The sequence below is a fragment of the Corvus brachyrhynchos genome, unplaced genomic scaffold (assembly GCF_000691975.1).
Source record: "Corvus brachyrhynchos isolate BGI_N302 unplaced genomic scaffold, ASM69197v1 scaffold28, whole genome shotgun sequence".
Taxonomy (NCBI): Eukaryota; Metazoa; Chordata; class Aves; order Passeriformes; family Corvidae; genus Corvus; species Corvus brachyrhynchos.
In genome coordinates this window covers 455,068-462,759 of record NW_008246058.1, presented here as the reverse complement: position 1 = coordinate 462,759, position 7,692 = coordinate 455,068, and the positions used below count along the sequence as shown (strand labels likewise).

General features: G+C 43.8%; 1 pseudogene; it reads left to right on the top strand.

The window, feature by feature from the left end:
* Nucleotides 1-1,718: 1,718 nt before the first annotated feature.
* LOC108449569 lies at nt 1,719-6,131 on the top strand (annotated as a pseudogene).
* Nucleotides 6,132-7,692: the final 1,561 nt, after the last annotated feature.

Below are 7,692 nucleotides of genomic sequence, written 5' to 3'. Positions count from 1 at the left end.
GTCAGAGGACTCCCATGCCTCCTACCATCAGGTAATAGGAGGACACCTGGTGGATGAAGGGGAATGGAAATGGGTTCCTACTTGGGGAGGTAATAAAAATTCCTCCCAACTCTCATCACCTAACCAGGTGCCACTTCAGAATCAGTATGAGGCCCTGGGGGAGGAGGGTTGGCCAGATGACATAGAAGAAAGTAATCTGCCCAGTGAGCCTCCCAATTCTACTTCATCTGTCGGACGGATCACTACCTCTAGCATTATAAAGAAAAGAAGGGTAGTCATGGTAGGTGACTCTCTTCTGAGGGGAATAAAGGGTCCTGTGTGTCGACTGGACCCATCCCACAGGGAGGTCTATTGCCTTCCTGGGGCCCAGGTACAGGATATTACCAAGAGACTCCCTGGGCTGATTCAGCCCTCTGATTATTACCCATTGTTGATACTCCAGGCTGGCAGTGATGAGACTGAAAAGAGCACTAGGGCAATTGAAAGGCACTTCAGGGCATTGGGTCGAGTGGTTGATAGGGCAGGAGCACAGATAGTGTTTTGCTCAGTCCCTTCCGTGGCAGAGAAAAACGATGAAAGGAACAGGAGAGCCCACATTATCAACAAGTGGCTCAAGGGTTGGTGTCATTGGCAGAATTTTGGGTTCTTTGATCATGGGGCAATTTTCGCAGCACCTGGCCTGCTGTAGCCAGACAGGCTCTATCTATCTGTTAAGGGAGGATTTTAGCCCATGAACTGGCAGAACTCATTGAGAGGGCTTTAAACTAGGTTTGAAGGGGGAAGAGGATGAAACTGGGCTCTCCAGAAGCAAGCCCAAGGGTGGTAAGCCAGAGTCAGGGGTGAAATCAGCAGTCCAGCTGAAGTGCATGTATACTAATGCACGCAGCATGGGTAACAAACAAGAAGAGCTGGAGGTCATGGTGCAGCAGCGAAGCTATGATGTAGTTGCCATCACTGAAATGTGTGGGATGACTCATAGCTGGAGCACTGCATTGGATAGTTACAAGCTCTTCAGAAGAGACAGAAAAATGAGAAGAGGTGGAGGGGTGGCCCTTTATATTAGGGAGGCTTTTGATGCTATGGGTGTTGAAACTAATGACAATGAAGTTGAATGCCTATGGGTAAGAATCAGGAGGAAGGCCAACAAGGCTGATGTCCTGCTGGGAGTCTGTTATCAACCACCCAACCAGGAAGAAGAGGTGGCTAACTTATTCTACAAGCAGCTGGAGGATGTTTCAGGATCACCAGCCCTTATTCTTGTAGGTGACTTTAACCTACCAGACATCTGCTGGGAACTTAACACAGCAGAGAAGAGGAAGTCTAGGATGTTCTTACAGTGTGTGGAGGATAACTTCTTGTCACAGCTGGTGAGTGAGCCCACCAGGGGAGGGACTATGCTAGACCTGCTGTTTGCAAACAGAGATGGGCTGGTGGGAGATGTGGTGGTTACAGGCCATCTGGGGCATAGTGATCATGAAATTATAGAGTTTTCAGTATTTGGTGAAATAAGGACGGGCATCAATAAAACTTTCACACTAGACTTCTGGAGGGCAGACTTCGGGCTATTCAGGAGACTTATTTGGAGAGTTCCTTGGGAAGCAGCCCTTAAAGGAGTCCAGGAAGGATGGGCGTGCTTCAAAACAGAGAACTTGAGGGCACAGGAACAGACTGTCCCTTTGTGCCAAAAGATGAGTCAATGAGGCAAATGTCCAGCCTGGATGGGCAAGGAGGTTTTGGAGGAACTAAGGAATAAAAAGATGTTGTATCATCTTTGGAAGGAGGGTCAGGTATCTCAAGAAATATTTAAGGGGGTTGTTAGGGCATGTAGGAAAAAAATTAGAGAGGCCAAAGCTCAGTTAGGACTTTATTTGGCAACTTTTGTGAAGGATAATAAAAAAATGTTTTTACAAATATATTAATGACAAAAGGAAGGGTAAGAACAACCTTGGTTCTCTACTGGATGCAGGAGGGGATTTAGTGACTGCAGATGGGGAGAAGGTGGAGGTGTTTAACGCCTTCTTTGCCTTGGTCCGTATTGGAAAGACAGTTTATCCTCAGAACAACTCTCCTCCTGGGCTGGTAGATGGTGTCAGGGAACAGGATGGTCCCCCTGTTACCCAGGAGGAAGCAGTCAGAGAACTGCTGAGCCACTTGGATGTTCATAAATCTATGGGACCAGATGGGATCCATCCCAGGGTGATGAGGGAGCTGGCAGATGAGCTTGCTTGAGAAGCCACTCTCCGTTGTTTACCAACAGTCCTGGCTCACTGGTGAGGTTCCAGATGACTGGAAGCTGGCCAGTGTGATTCCCATTCACAAGAAGGGTAGGAAGGAGGATCCTGGAAATTATAGGCCACTCAGTCTAACCTCTGTACCTGGTAAGGTAATGGAACAGTTTATTCTGAGTGCCATCACACAGCACCTACAGGATGGCTGGGGAATCAGACCCAGCCAGCATGGGTTTAGGAAGGGTAGGTCGTGTTTGACCAACCTGATGTCCTTTTATTACCAGGTGACCTGCCTGGTGGATGTGGGAAAGGCTGTGGGTGTTGTCTATTTGGACTCCAGCAAGGCCTTTGACACTGTGTCCCACAGTAAACTCCTGGAAAAGCTGGCAGCCCACAGCTTGGACAGGAGCACTCTTTTCTGGGTTAAGAACTGGCTGGATGGCCGGGCCCAGAGAGTGCTGGTGAACAGTGCTGCATCCAGTTGGCGGCCAGTCACTGGTGATGTCCCTCAGGGGTCTGTGCTGGGGCCAGTTTTGTTTAATATTTTTTTTGATTACATTGATGAGGGTATTGAGTCTACTGTTAGTAAATTTGCAAATGACACTAAGGTAGGAGCATGTGTCGATCTCTTGGAAGGTAGGAGGGCTCTGAAAAGAGACCTGGAATGGTTGGATGGATGGGCAGAGTCCATTAAGATGAAGTTTAACAAGTCCAAGTGCTGAGTCCTGCATTTTGGCCACAACAACCCCCTGCATGCCTATAGGCTGGGGACAGTGTGGCTGGACAGTGCCCAGGCAGAAAGGGACCTGGGGGTACTGGTGGAAGCTGACTGAACATGAGCCAGCAGTGTGCTCTGGTGGCCAAGAAGGCCAACGACATCCTGGCCTGTATCAGAAATAGAGTGGCCAGCAGGACCAGGGAGGTCATTCTTCTCCTGTATTTGGCACTGATGAGGGCACACCTCAAGTACCATGTCCAGTTCTGGGTCTGTCAGTTCAGGAGGGATGCTGAGATGCTTGAATGTGTCCAAAGGAGGGCAACAAGGCTGGTGAAGGGCTTGGAACACAAGCCCTATGAGGAACAATTGAGGGAGCTGGGGTTGTTTAGCCTGGAGAAAAGGAGACTCAGAGGTGACCTTATCACTCTCTACAATTACCTGAAAGGTGGTTGTAGTTAGGTGAGGGTCGGTCTCTTTTAGGACAAAGTCTCAAGCTGCACCAAGGGAAATTTAGGTTGGATGTTAGGAAAAAGTTTTTTACTAAAAGAGTGATAAAGCTCTGGAATCATCTGCCCGGGGAGGTGGTGGAGTCACCATCTCTGGATGCGTTTAAAAAAAGATTGGATGTGGCACTCTGTGCTATGGTTTAGTTGAGGTGGTGTTAGGGCATGGGTTGGACTCGGTGATCTTGAAGGTCTCTTCCAACGTGGTGATTCTGTGACTTTGTGATTCTGTAAATATTTCATCTGTTTCTTTGGTCCTTCATGCAAAGCAAATCAGTGACCCTGGAAACCCCAGAGAAGGATGTACCTTCTCTGCACCAGATACTTGGGTGTTGATTTGTGTCTTCTAATACACAGTATCTTCTGAAGGTCCCTTTGGGATGAGCTAACCCCATACCACTTAAAATGTGGTTCTGTGCTTTTTAAATTCATTGAATAGGAGTCTGTTTTGCCCAAGACCCAATCAGAATTCCTCAAGTCAGTGAGAGAGGCCTGTCTGCTGAGATGAGCAGAATAAGGGATATTGGTTTTGATGAAAGCACTGTTTGAGGAACAGCAGCTTTAGCTACATATTATTACATTTCAGCTGTTCAAGTTTCCTGGGTTTCCTTGGAAGGAGTGCAGCATTAGCCTTCACATGGAGACAAATTCTGAATCCTCGGAGTGAAAGGCTTGGTAAGAGGCATTTGTCTAATTGATGAGGGCACAGTCACTTTAAAGTCTCTCAAGAGTACATTTCTTTTAATGGTTATTGTTTCAATTGTGCAAACAGAAAAACAACATTGATTTTATATCATGCACAATATAGCATAAGAAAACATCAACAAACATCTCCTGTAAAGCACAATACCTCCACTTCCTGACTGAGCCACTGACAGCACCGTTCAAGTAATGATTTAATTGTCCCCATTATGTACTCCTTGTATTTCTTGACTTCTTACCATCTTGCCTTTACAGCTTTCACTGATTTACTCTGTCCTTGTTTTGTAGTGAAATAAGCATAATGCCAATTTTTTACTGACTGAATAACTTTCCATCTCTCTTGTCTCTCCCCTTGGGTAAGGACACTGCCCAAGATGAACTCCTGGAGGTGGAGAGCCCTCATCTTACAGAGTGAGTGATTGCACATGCTGGCTTACCCTTCTAAAGCTTAGGAATCCTGGAGTCAGTTGTGTAGTAGCAATTCTGTTTGACATCCTGAATCTGTAATCCATAACACTGACAGGTCTTTAAATGCTTTTGTAAAATAAATTACGTTTGAGTAAATTTTTTAGGTCACTTATTTATAAATCTCTGTGACAGAAGTCACCAGCAATTTTTAAAAATAATATGAATTGACTTTTTTTGATCAGAAAGAGCCCAATAGCTTAGGATGTTCTGGAAAATAGAAAAGGGAAATGTTGTTTATATTATTAAAGAACTAAAAAATATCCTGGTCCCATTAACAAGATTTTGCTATTAAAATAATAACTTATTCAGACACACTTTGCATTCCTAGTTGAGCAATTAGACCAGGGTTCTGGAAGCTGTGCTCTAATTCAGCTGTTGTATTGACTTGCTTTGGGAGTTCAAAAAAAATATCAACTTTTATATGTAGGCAAAAGAAGATTAAAAAGTTTGGTGGAAGCACAACGATTTCCATGCTTCTTAAGAGTACCCAAGAGAAATGTAATGTTCTTATTTTTGGACTGGTCACATTGAGATAATCACACATCATTTTCTGCCTGGATTTGTCCATCTTTCTGTGTTTATTTAGGCTATGTTAATTTCATTCTTATTAAAAAACGACATATATGAGTAGCTTTAAAAAACAAGGTATTTCCCTTACACTCTTTGAATGAAAGATTTTCTGCCCACTGAATTGTACAACTTTTAGCACTGTAAACCAAATGATGTTATTTTATTTTTTTCTAAACAACACTTGGAATTTTTTGCTTTGAAACTTTATCCAAGAAATTATTAAAGAAACTGTATTCTTACAATTTTCATCTAATAGAAAAATATCATTCCTATGCCATCTTCCATTTATAAACCTTCTAGTTCTGTTATCCCTGGAAAGGGGAGAATATACCTTTTTTGGACATCCACACAGGGAAAGATGAAAATAATTGTTCACATAGAACTACATGGAGGAAAAATCTTGAGTAAAAGGAACAATTTTTGCCTCACTTCAACACCACTTCAAGTAATGTGAGATGGATCCTGCCATGGCTGCTTTCATTAGTCCACTGCAGTACAGCATGATCATCCACCTCAGATTTACCGAAGGGAAGTTATGCCATAGTAACCTGGTCACCTTCCACAACAAAATTTTATCTTGTGTTGACACGGGGAAAGCAGTGGCTATTTTATCATGGACAGCAAAGCATTTCACACTGACTCCCACAGACTTCTTCTAAACAAACTGGCCAGACACAGAGTGGAGATGGTCTGTTAGGTGGGCAGGAAAAACAGGTGGGGATCAATGTTTTTCACTCATGCTGGCAGCCTGTAACAAGTGGGGTCCCCCAGGGACTGATACTGTGCTCCACAGTTTACACCACCTTCCCAAATGATCTGGATGGAGGGATTGAAAGTGCTCTCATCAAGTTTTCTGATGACACCAAGCTGGATGATGAGGAGGACACATTAAAAGGAAGAGATCTCACAGAGAGACCTGGACAGGCCGGAAGAGTGAGTTAGTGAAAACTGTATGAAGTTTGACAAAGACAAGTGCAGATTCCTGCCTCTGGGATGACATAACCAAAGAGCCCTTCACAGGCTAGGCTCTGTGTGGATGAGGAGCAGCCTTGCTGAAAGGGGCCCTGGGTCCTGGTGGATGAGTGGCTGAACAAGTGTCAGCAGTGAAGCTGCTGCAACAATGAAGGTAAATGAAGGTAAATGGGATCCTGGACTGCATCCACAGGGATAAAGATATACTTGTCAGCCCTGGAGTACAATGTCCTGTTCTTGTCCCCACAATTCACAAAAGGCACGGACAGACTGGAGAGCATCCAAAGGCAGGCCATGAAAATGATCAGAGGGCTGGAGAGCCTCCTCTGTGAGGAAAGAATGAAGGAGTTAGGTCTTTTCACCCTGGAGAAGAGTTGGCTCAGGGATGACATCATCACAGTATTCCAGTAATTAAAGGGCACCTAGAAAAAGGATGAAGGCTCTGTCTTCACAGTGAGTCACAAGGAGAGGACAAGGAGCAATGAGGACAAGTTGCAAAAAGAGAGGTTTACTCTCAGCATAAGACAAGAACATTTTACAGTGAGAACAATCAATCACTGGAACAACCTCCCCAGGGATGTGGTTGAGTTCACATCTCTGGAGGTTCTCAAGATGTGACTGTATGGTGTGCTAGATGATCCCTCCTAGGCTCCCTTTTCCATGAAAGATTGGACCAGGTGATCTTTAAAGGTCTCTCCTACCTGGGCAATTTTATTATTCTTTCATATGGCTTTGCCTCAATACCTCACAGAGGCAATTTAAAATGGGATTCTGACCTACTGTTGTAGAATATAAGCATATCCAGCATGCACATCTCAGCTGATGATAAACAGTAAGATACCACACCTGGACCTTAAAAGAAAATCTTGCAGTTGTAGGACAGATCTAGGTATCCTTAATGAATTTTGCCAGACCATTTTTCTAAAAGAAGCCAGTGGCTGCTTACTTGAGTCATTTCACTCAGTAAGAATAAGAACTGAAATGAAAATTCTGAAGATCAATAAAAACATTTTGGAATAAAAGAAGAAGGATCAAACCTGCCTAACCATACCACATCTGAACAGGCTCTGTAGTGCTCATACCAACAGAAAACAAGCAGATATAACTGAGAAACAGATGAAGGAGTTGAAAAAGCATACTTATAGCCATTTTTCTGCACAATTTTAATGTAAGCAAAAATCTTATCTATGTACAGAGCTGAATGACTCCCAGCAGATACAAACATGGGCAGCAATCTGCATTTTGTGTTACAGATGGCTTCTGCAATTTTTACTGTTTGAAGTACCATATTGTCCTGTGTCGCTGAGTCTCCAGGGTCCCAGACCTGTTCTTTTCTTTTTTTTAATGTATAACAGAAAACATTTTCCTCTCCATTTAACTCATGAAATAAGGTCTTAAACCAGGAGCTCTCTGAAGTTGAATTAATTTGTTTCTGTGGAGGACTGTGAAGCACTGTGGGGAAACATCTCTTAAAATTACTAAGTATTTTTGCTGTTACAGTCAAACTCTCAGTGGAGTGATATGAAAAGAA